The sequence below is a fragment of the Syngnathoides biaculeatus genome, chromosome 16, assembly GCF_019802595.1.
Source record: "Syngnathoides biaculeatus isolate LvHL_M chromosome 16, ASM1980259v1, whole genome shotgun sequence".
NCBI classification, from domain to species: Eukaryota; Metazoa; Chordata; class Actinopteri; order Syngnathiformes; family Syngnathidae; genus Syngnathoides; species Syngnathoides biaculeatus.
Window position 1 is genome coordinate 10469435 of NC_084655.1, and position 9711 is coordinate 10479145.

A 9711-nucleotide genomic window follows, 5' to 3' on the forward strand; every position below is an offset into this window, starting at 1 on the left:
TTTTACTCCATTACAATCATCAACATGCAGTCTGGTACTTGAATTTTTCCATTCTAGCATGTGTGTCTATTTTTGAATTCCATCTACGACTTTTGCATAGGGCACCCACTGAGCCAATCAAACGGGATGACTTATGTCGTTAGACTCCAATTAACCTATTAGATGACACAAGTCACAGGACTGCTCATATAGCCTTTGTGAGCCAATCAAAATTAATCGTTTAATCGATAGATAGATAGATAGATAGATAGATAGATAGATAGATAGATAGATAGATAGATAGATAGATAGATAGATAGATAGATAGATAGATAGATAGATAGATAGATAGATAGATAGATAGATAGATAGATAGATAGATAGATAGATAGATAGATAGAGGATCAAACTTTCGAGATACACCTATTAACCATAGTTTCAATTTATTTCATACATTGTTGATTGTCATTCAAGATAGAGATTACCACAAATGTTCCAGAGAAGTGAGTGGGGAGTGTTGTCTATATACCTTATGACTGACTGGTAACGTGTCCAAAGTGTACCCCCTGTCGTTGAGTCAGACAGATAGAGTCCATCCATGTGACAATTGATTGAGATAAGATGTTGAAAATGAGCTTGGTTGAAAAAAAAGGTTGAAGGTTATACATTGTTTAGTGATTTATGGACACGACTACGTATATACGCACACACGTGCACGCATACACATGCACATACACACACTAAGCCAGGGTCCTATAAACATTTCAAAGAGAAGAGGCAGCACACATGGAATGGACACTTTATTTGGGCATGATAGGAGAAGAGAGAGGCTCTGCCGACTAAGAAGTAATGTCTTATGAAAAAGGAATCCCTCACACTAAAAATAACAGAGTACACTCTGATATTTACGGTGCAGTTGGGTTTATTGTTTACATTGGCTCGAATTCTAATACTATTGGCTACTTGTGGCTACTTTAACTTACATAGTGTCAAATTGTGCGTGGCTGGTGAGGACCAAGAATTTATTTGAGTCAAATGAGTTTGTCTACTACATTAAATGGAGTATAGAAAGTTCAAAAATAATGTCACTGGTATTTATAACCATAGTGCACCACTTAGCCACTAATGTTCATGAGTTTGCATTTTTCAAAAAACGAATTTTGAAGGAATGAATGTAAGCAACCCAAGAACTGTTTACATAATTCTTTGATAATTTGCAGTTTCTTCTGTCAAACATGCACTAAAACATGTTGGCATAGCAGATTCCAGAAGGAATATTTTGGTTTTCAGATACATCAGTGGCTGAACACCTTCAATAAGGCACTTCAGGTGGGTGGGGAGCTCCAGATTAAACACAGGATGAATGAAACTGGGAACAAAAGGATGCAAGAAAAGAAACCATGGTGAAAAAAATGCTAAACTACTGTATGGGAAAATGGAGAGGACAAAAAGAGGGGGATTAGTGAAGTTTGAGTAACTTGCTCTCCCCACCCACCAAGCCCTCTCCTGACTGCTCAGCCTGTCTATTTATGGTAGAAGCCCTCAAGACCCTGCACAGCAAGGGGTGGCGAACACACGGTTCTCGAGCCACATGCGGCTTGTTGCCTGTTTTCACGCGGGTCTTAGGAAGGCATGAAAGCATGTCAAATTTTAGTTTTTTTAACGTGCGTGCGCACTTTGCTTGTGTTCATTACGGTATTTTCGCAGAACTGCCATGCTCATTGAATGAAAATAGCTTGAAGCTTCCCAGTCGGATCACGGTCTTTCAAGTAAACAATTTGTTAAATTCGCAATCAAAATCTGCAGGGAAAAATGTACAGTTAAATGGAAATATGTGGATGAACACATGACATTTTTATCTGAGCGGGAGGGGTCATATTTGTTTGTTGAGAGCAACGGGAAGCCACGCTGCCTTTTGTGTCACACTTCTTTATCGCATTTCAAAGCTTCAAATCTTCAGCGACACTTTTGCTTACGCCATGCTAACATCGACCGAGAATTTCCAAAAGGGATTGAACATTGCCGCCACAAGCAGGTCGCTTTGAAAAATATTGGATCTGCATTGACTGACATCTATGTGAAAGAACTGCTTCAAGTGGATACAATAGAACACAAATCAGATTTAAATAAGTTTGTTCAAGGAAAGGAATGTCAAAAGCCCCACTAATTGAGTGCTTCTGAAATGGTGGGGCGCACCCCTCTGGGAGTTAAAGGAGTTCATCGTTTTAAGTACTCGGGCAATTAACCTTATACTTAGCTGTGTAATACAAACATTTGCGTCAACAAGAGTGCTAGCTCATCCAAAACTGACCGAGAGAGGTTCTGCAAGTATATCTCATTGTCAGCAGGCTGTTTAACTTAGCCTGGAGAATTTTCTGTACTTTGCTAACATATAAAAACTTGCATATATTAGTACAACTGAAGTCTCAGTCTGGTTGCTGATTTAAAATTGTTGGAGTATACTCAAGTTTTCAATATCTCTTGCCAGGAGTGGGTTTCGAACCCATTTCTCCATTTGGAGACCAGAAATCCCAAGCCACCTTTGAAGTGGACATACCTTAAGCCTGGCGTTTTAGGCCTCTCGTCCATCCTGACAGCTTCAGCATCCTCGAAGAGTTGCTTTAGAAAAAAAAAAAAAAAAATTCAACCCAAATTAAAAGTGGGCCTTGAGCAAACGCTGGTAGGATTTTTACTTATGCAGGGAGACCGGAATGGATAAATCAAGTTCATCGCCTTTACCAGCCAGCCGCAACTACCTTGTACTTTGCTGTTGAATTAAAACATTTGCGTCAATAAGAATGCTAGCTCGACCAAAGACAAGTTCTGCAAGAGTATTTCATTGTCAGCAGTCTTTTTCACTTAGCCTGGAGGATGTGCTGGACTTTGCTCAGGTTTAACAACTTGATATCTTTGAAAAACTAAACAGCAAGTCTGATCACTGAAGTAGAAACAGTTGAGCTCACATTAAAGTTCCCAATGGAATTGTCAGGAGTGGTATTTGAACACACCTCCACGTGGAGACCAGAAGACCCCATTACTCAAGTAAGGAGGCAGACCTTGAGCGTGGCATCTTAGAGCACTCGGCCATCCTGACACACATGAAAAGCCTTGTTGCAGAAGTCATAACTTGTAAAAATTGAGTTTTGCGCAAATGTTGACATGATTTTAAACCCCGCAGTGAGACTTCAATGAATTTATAGTTCGTTTTAACCACTCAGCCACAATTACTTTTTATTCAGCTGTTGAATGCAAACATTCAAATCAATAAGAGTGCGAGCTCATCCAAAATCAACCAAGAGAAGTTCTGCAAGGGTAACTCATTGTAAGCGTGGAGGATTGGTTGGACTTTGCTAACATGTAAAAACTTGTGTATATTTATAAAACTAAAGCATACGTGTGATCACCTAAATCCTATCTTGTGAATTTCCTCAAATTTCCAAATTCCCTTGTCAGGAGTGAGATTTGACACGTTTCCATTTGGAGACCAGAAGCCCCCATTATCTGAGGAAGGAGAGAGAACTTGAGTCTGGCACCTTAGATCACTGGTCATCCTGCCACACATGAAAGCCACCTTGAAAGTGTTGTCTCTGAAAAGTTCCAGAAGTCCTAACTCTGAAAATTTGAGTTTTGAGCAAATGTTGTTGGCAGGATTCGTGTCATTAAGCGCTAGTTCAATCAAAGCCGACCGAGAGAAGTTTTGCAAAGGGCTGATTTTGGAATGTGGGAGGAAACTGTGGTGCCTGGAGAAAACCCACACAGGGACTGGGAGAACATACAAATTCTGCATGGATGGGACTGGAATTTGAACCCTCAAATTCACATCATAAATTGTCCCAATATAAGGAAATGCTGGTCTGAATAATTGAAAGTTCACAGTATAGCCTAAAGTCTATACACATTCTTCAGATGCGTGCAAATAAACATTTTATTTGTATTTCATGAATTTGTATTTTATCATTCATTTACATTCATTTTATCATGCATCATTTTTAAATATGATAATACTGCATATGACAAGATATCAGAGCAAACCTTAGACATCATGCAAATACTAAATGTTCGGAATCTATGGGTTGTCAGTCGTAAACAGGATGATATCAGATCAATCTGTCTAAATGCCATTCATCAATCCATCCATTTTCTGAGCCACTTATCCTCGCGAGCATTACGGGTGTGCTGGAGCCTATCCCAGCAGTCATTGGGCAGCTGGCAGGGTACACCCTGAACTGGTTGCCAGCCAATCGCAGGGCACATGGAGACAGACAACAGTCGCACTCACTATAACACCTACTGGCAATTTAGAGTCTCCAAATAATGTCGTCTGAATGTTGTTTATTTATTTATTTATTTATTTTTCTTCCAGTCTCACAAATGCTATCCAGAAAAAGCCAAATCATTTGGACCCCATAAGTGTAGGAATGAAAGCAATAGCCCATCTGTTTTAAAAGAGTGTCACATTTTGTTCTGTTATGCTGGTAAGCGAAAAGGAATGTATACTTATTGGACATAGTCGATTCTCAACATTTACACAATAAGAACCAACGGAAAAAGAAATTCAATCATAAATCGTGTGAGAATCTCAAGATGCTTTCACTGAACCCAAACACCAAATTACTAAAGTGTCACAGTGGAATGGTGAACAACTGGTTTGCACATCTCCTTCACAGTTCTCAGAACCTGGGTTGAAATTTGGGCTTGTGAAGTGGAGTTTGCACATTCATGCATGAGATTGACATCTCTTAACTTAATACAACAGGATGCTAAAATATGTTCTTAGGTTGCCACCCAACACATCCATCCATTCATCCATTTTCTGAGCTGCTTATCCTCACGAGGGTCGCAGGATTGCTGAAGCCAATCCCAATTGTCATCGGGTAGGACATGGGGTACACCCTGAACTGGTTGTCAGCCAAGTGCAGGGCACACAGACACAGACATACTCACGATCACACCTAGGGGCAATTTAGAGTGTCCAATTAATGTAGCATTTTTTGGGGGATGTGGGAAGAAACCAGAGTGCCCTGAGAAAACCCACGCAGGCACAGGGAGAACAAGCAAACTTCACACAGGCAGGGCCGGAATTTGAACCCCGGTCCTCAGAAGTGTGAGGCTAATGCTCTAACCAGCTTCCACCCCTACAGGAGGGGAGAAAAAAAAAAAAAAAAACCTCTGTGGCGACCCCTAATAGGACAAGTCGAAAGGACAAGAAGAAGATTCTCCACCACTAATTCAATACACTTAGCAATCACAAAATAGAAAAAAACGACCTCTCAGTGACCATAGACAATGAATAAGTGATGCAAAGCCCCAGAAAAACATTTTTGATGACAAAACAACAACAACAAAAATATGGAGGGGATTGGGTGTGTGGGATGATGGTCCGGTACTTGTCCCCTTCCCTTGGGGACTGGACAGGGAGCTTCAGTTGGGTTGGAAATGCCCTTTGGTCCTCGGGAGTGGGTGGCATCCCCCAGCAGGATGCTCTGGCTGGCTTGGCTCATTCGCTCCTAAGATAGATACGCTACAGGGTGGAATTGCGTATGCTTGGACAACTGACAACACACATTATATTAACTCAACGGTTCTTACAGGTGTTTAGACACTATAAAACAATTTCACCATGCCGCTCATTAGTAGTACTGCCTTTCTCCTTTGCCTCATCATGTTCAGTCTTGCCTTTCTCTCTCTCCTCCCATCTTGTCCTAATGGTTAGTTGTTGCATGTCCTCATGTCCTTCTGCCCGGATGGATTTTCAGTGAACATCAGAACAATTGAAAAACTAAAGATGAAGCATAGGGAATATTTCAAACATCCCCGTTGCATAGCAAACGAGCTCCAGTGTACAAAGGCATCCAGATTCATCCTCCTGGATGGTCATACAACTGAACAGGACACTTTTGTGTTCCTGCGCCATACATCAAGCATCATTAATGGGTGTGGTTTACAAATGTTTGATTTTACAATAGTAAAAAGCTCTTTATGCATGTACAGTAGGTCAATTATGTTAATTAAAACATTCCATGTAGAGTTCAACCATTGAGGTTCTATTCCCTTTGATAGTACTCCTTGTTAAAATATTTACCATTTCACATTTTTCACACATTTCATATCCGTTAATAGAAACCAGAATAGCATTTATGTGAATGTTTACCTTCCAGCATGCACACAATTAAGAACATTTTTAAGTTGTACTATATGTTAACGTATTTGTATTCCAACTCCTGCTTCAGCTCTTTAAGAATTTCAACTATTGCAAACACTTAAGTAATAAATACTTTTGACCAAAGTAGTAAAAAAATAAAATAAAATAAAAAAAAAGCAGCCTCTAGTTTGTGCTACACAAGGTAAAAATATTTTTGAAGCCTCTTTGCAGCAGGCTGGTGGCCTCTTGACAGGGTGAGATGGCTTATGACACTTAGGTGCCAGTAGTTAACAAGTTGCTCTTAAAAAGTTATTTCTATTAAATTCCAAGATGGGCTTTAAGCACCTCGTAAAAAATATAACTTGGTTTATCAAGACACTGACGTCTTAAATGTTGATTCTTGATTTGTTCTTGTGTCTCCAAGTTTTGGAAAGATCATCATCATTAATTCCTCCTGAAATCGGCAGCATATTCTGGCCCATTTGGATACGAAATTAACTGATGCAGTACTGTATATTATCATGGCTGTTTGGTGGTCATAATGGTCAAACTCAAAACACATTGAAACTCGTAAAAGGCTAAAGAAAAGACCTGACATTTATTGAGACATAAATTTAATTCAAGTTGCCTTAAAAAAAAAGTCAGCTGGTGGAAGACTGTAGCTCTCTTTTGCAAAGGGACCCATGTCATGAAAATTTATAAGATGCTCTCTCAATCTGATAAAATAAATACATTAGCTGATAATTTGTCTCAATACAGCACCACCATTACAGTTTTGTGCATTGGTGTACAGGTGCAGCTGTTCCTGTGACTGCAGACTAGTAGTAGCAGGATTCATTTTCACTGAGTCTCTTGTTACTGTACGTGACCATGTTTGGTAAAGCTCCTCACACAACTCTGACCAAGCCACGCTCACAGCTCTCACGGGCATGCACAGCCAAGAAGGCTTCAGTCAACTGAGGCTCCCCCTTCCGGAAGGTTTACTTTTTCTACTTTTCTTTGAAATAGTTCCTGCATACCTGGGGGACAACGCCACCATAGTGTAAATTAGGAGCTTATATGGACATTTATATTGAACTATAGTAGTCATTAAATTAAAAAAAAAAAAAAAAAAAAAAGAAGATCGTGGTGATACACACACACCACAAACACAGTTATCCATGTTTGGGGGAAAAAAATTACAGGAAGCTTTAACAGGTTAAAGAAGGTTCAGTACAAGGTCAAACAAGTCATGTTGAGTCACAATAAAAGACACCATCAACTAGCTTCGCTGTCTTCAAGTTTATTGAAGAACACTTTCAAGTACATCTCATGTTTTAATCCCTACAATTACATGGTTACTTTAGATAACAACCATTATATTTCCACGTCATAGAGAAATCACCCACAGCGGATCCCAAAAACCCCTGTGTGGTCTAGGCTGGCTCACCTTTAAAAAAAGAAAACAAAAAAGATCCAGCAAAACAAAACATTTAACAAATGGCATTCCATAAAAGAAAGGCAATTGGACAAAAGGTGAGAAAACACAACATGGTGGCAAGTCATTATAAGTGTTTAATTGATTTGTCGACAATATTTCCAGTTATAAGGTGAATAATTAGGAGGTTCTTACACATGTCCTGATTGTGACTGTCATTCAAGTCATTCAATGCCATCAACTGAAGACAAAAACATGCATAACTTCAAGACAGTTTAACAGTGATATTGTTTTTTTTTTTTGTTTTTTTTTTTTTTTTTTTTTTTTTTTAAATTGTACGCGAATAACCCTAACTCAAAAGGACAGGGAATCAATTACCATCAGATAGTACTAATCAAAAAAGCATGGTGGTACAGTAATCTAATCATTTTAGATCTATCGCATATATTGTAGTATTAAATAAAGTCCTTACAATATTTCCTCTATTGTTATAACACTGGCCTTCTCAAAAGAAACCAAGGCAAAGTGGTTTTCAAACCTGATTAAACAGTACACACATTTAAAATCAAAAGCAGGCTTGTAGAAACAAATGATTTATGACCAGCCCCAACACGTGTGATGAAGCACGTTTGTAGCTGTTTTACATGAATGAAAAAAGAAAACAAAAACCCTGACAACAACAGATGCAACACTATTGTCAATTAAAAAGCAGGTCTGGTTTAATTTTGACTTTGTGCATGAGCCAAAATCCAGGCATGCCTCAAGTGTCCAACTGACCTCAGGAAATCTTCCACTGGTGTAGTCTTTCACTGTAGTCCTATTCTATTCACAGCTTTGAAGAGGCTAACATAGTGCTACATTAGCCTACTATTTCATTATCTCTCTTTTTAAAGAGCTCATGTCCAAAAAATAAATACATCTTGATTCCATTCCTCGTCACGCCGGATACTGTTAATGTCACTCATGAAACCAATGACAACATTCATGGAGACGTGGCCCTGCCTGTAATCAAGAGGCCAAGAGAACAATCACAACAAGCCTCCCTGATCATCTTTGGATTATATTAATACTTGGCCGGATTAATCATTGTGCAGGCATATTAGAAAAATATACAGTATACACATGGAATACAGAGGAGTACATAAATGACAATCATATCAGAGGATATTCCCATTAGAAAGTTCATGCTTATCAAAATGTTAGTCCATGTTTCTGTAAAAGGCACCAGATGTGTCAGCCTCTCCCTCTGTGGTGACAAGACAGAAATCCAGGAGGTCAAGAGTTATTGCTCCATTGGGAGTGTGCTTTTTCTCTCTCTTTTTGTAGTTCTACAGTAAAAAGTCCAACATTAACCCATTGTCTATCCACTGAGAAATACAAAAGACCCACACAGAAAAGGAACCGTGCAGAGGACGACTTTCATGTCCGCCAGTTCATTCGAACTGGTTGCATGGCTACACTCAGATCTGAACTCCTTACTTGTTTGTACATGTATTAGTTAGCCACACAGAGTGCGCACGTATAGCTACTGTGCAAGTGGAGGGTGACATGCGGGGAGAGGTTGAAAGGAATCATACAAGTACATGCTTTCACTATGTTCAGAGCAAAAGGTGCAATTTATGTATCGATGCCATTTATCTATAGTGACCATTCGTTTACGGCATCACAGAGTTATATCAATACCCCCATTTCCACCTTGCGCTATGAATTTCAAATGACAAGAGTACCAGAATATATTAAAACTGAACCGTCTCAGTACGCCTGTGTATGGGGGCCAGTAACAGTGGTGTGTTTTTGAAGTAGTATGTTGATTGGTTGAACGAATTGCCTGACTTCTTTACATATTACATTGGAATGAATTCAAAGGGATGAAACAAGCGGCATGAGGAAAAACACCCAGGATTATACAACAGGGAAAATTCTAATCAGTGTTCCTTGTTTAGAGTTCCTCCCCACACACTCCACTTTGAAGTGTAGCCCGTGTTTTATTTTCTCTAAACTCTCTGTTTCAATGCCGGCGGCACGGTGGTGTGACTAGGGAGAGCGTTGGCCTCACAGTTCTGGGGACCGGGGTTCAAATCACAGCCCCACTGATATGAAGTTTGCACGTTTTCCCTGTGGCTGCGTGGGTTTACTCCCACATCCCCAAAACATGCATTCATTCAAGACTCTA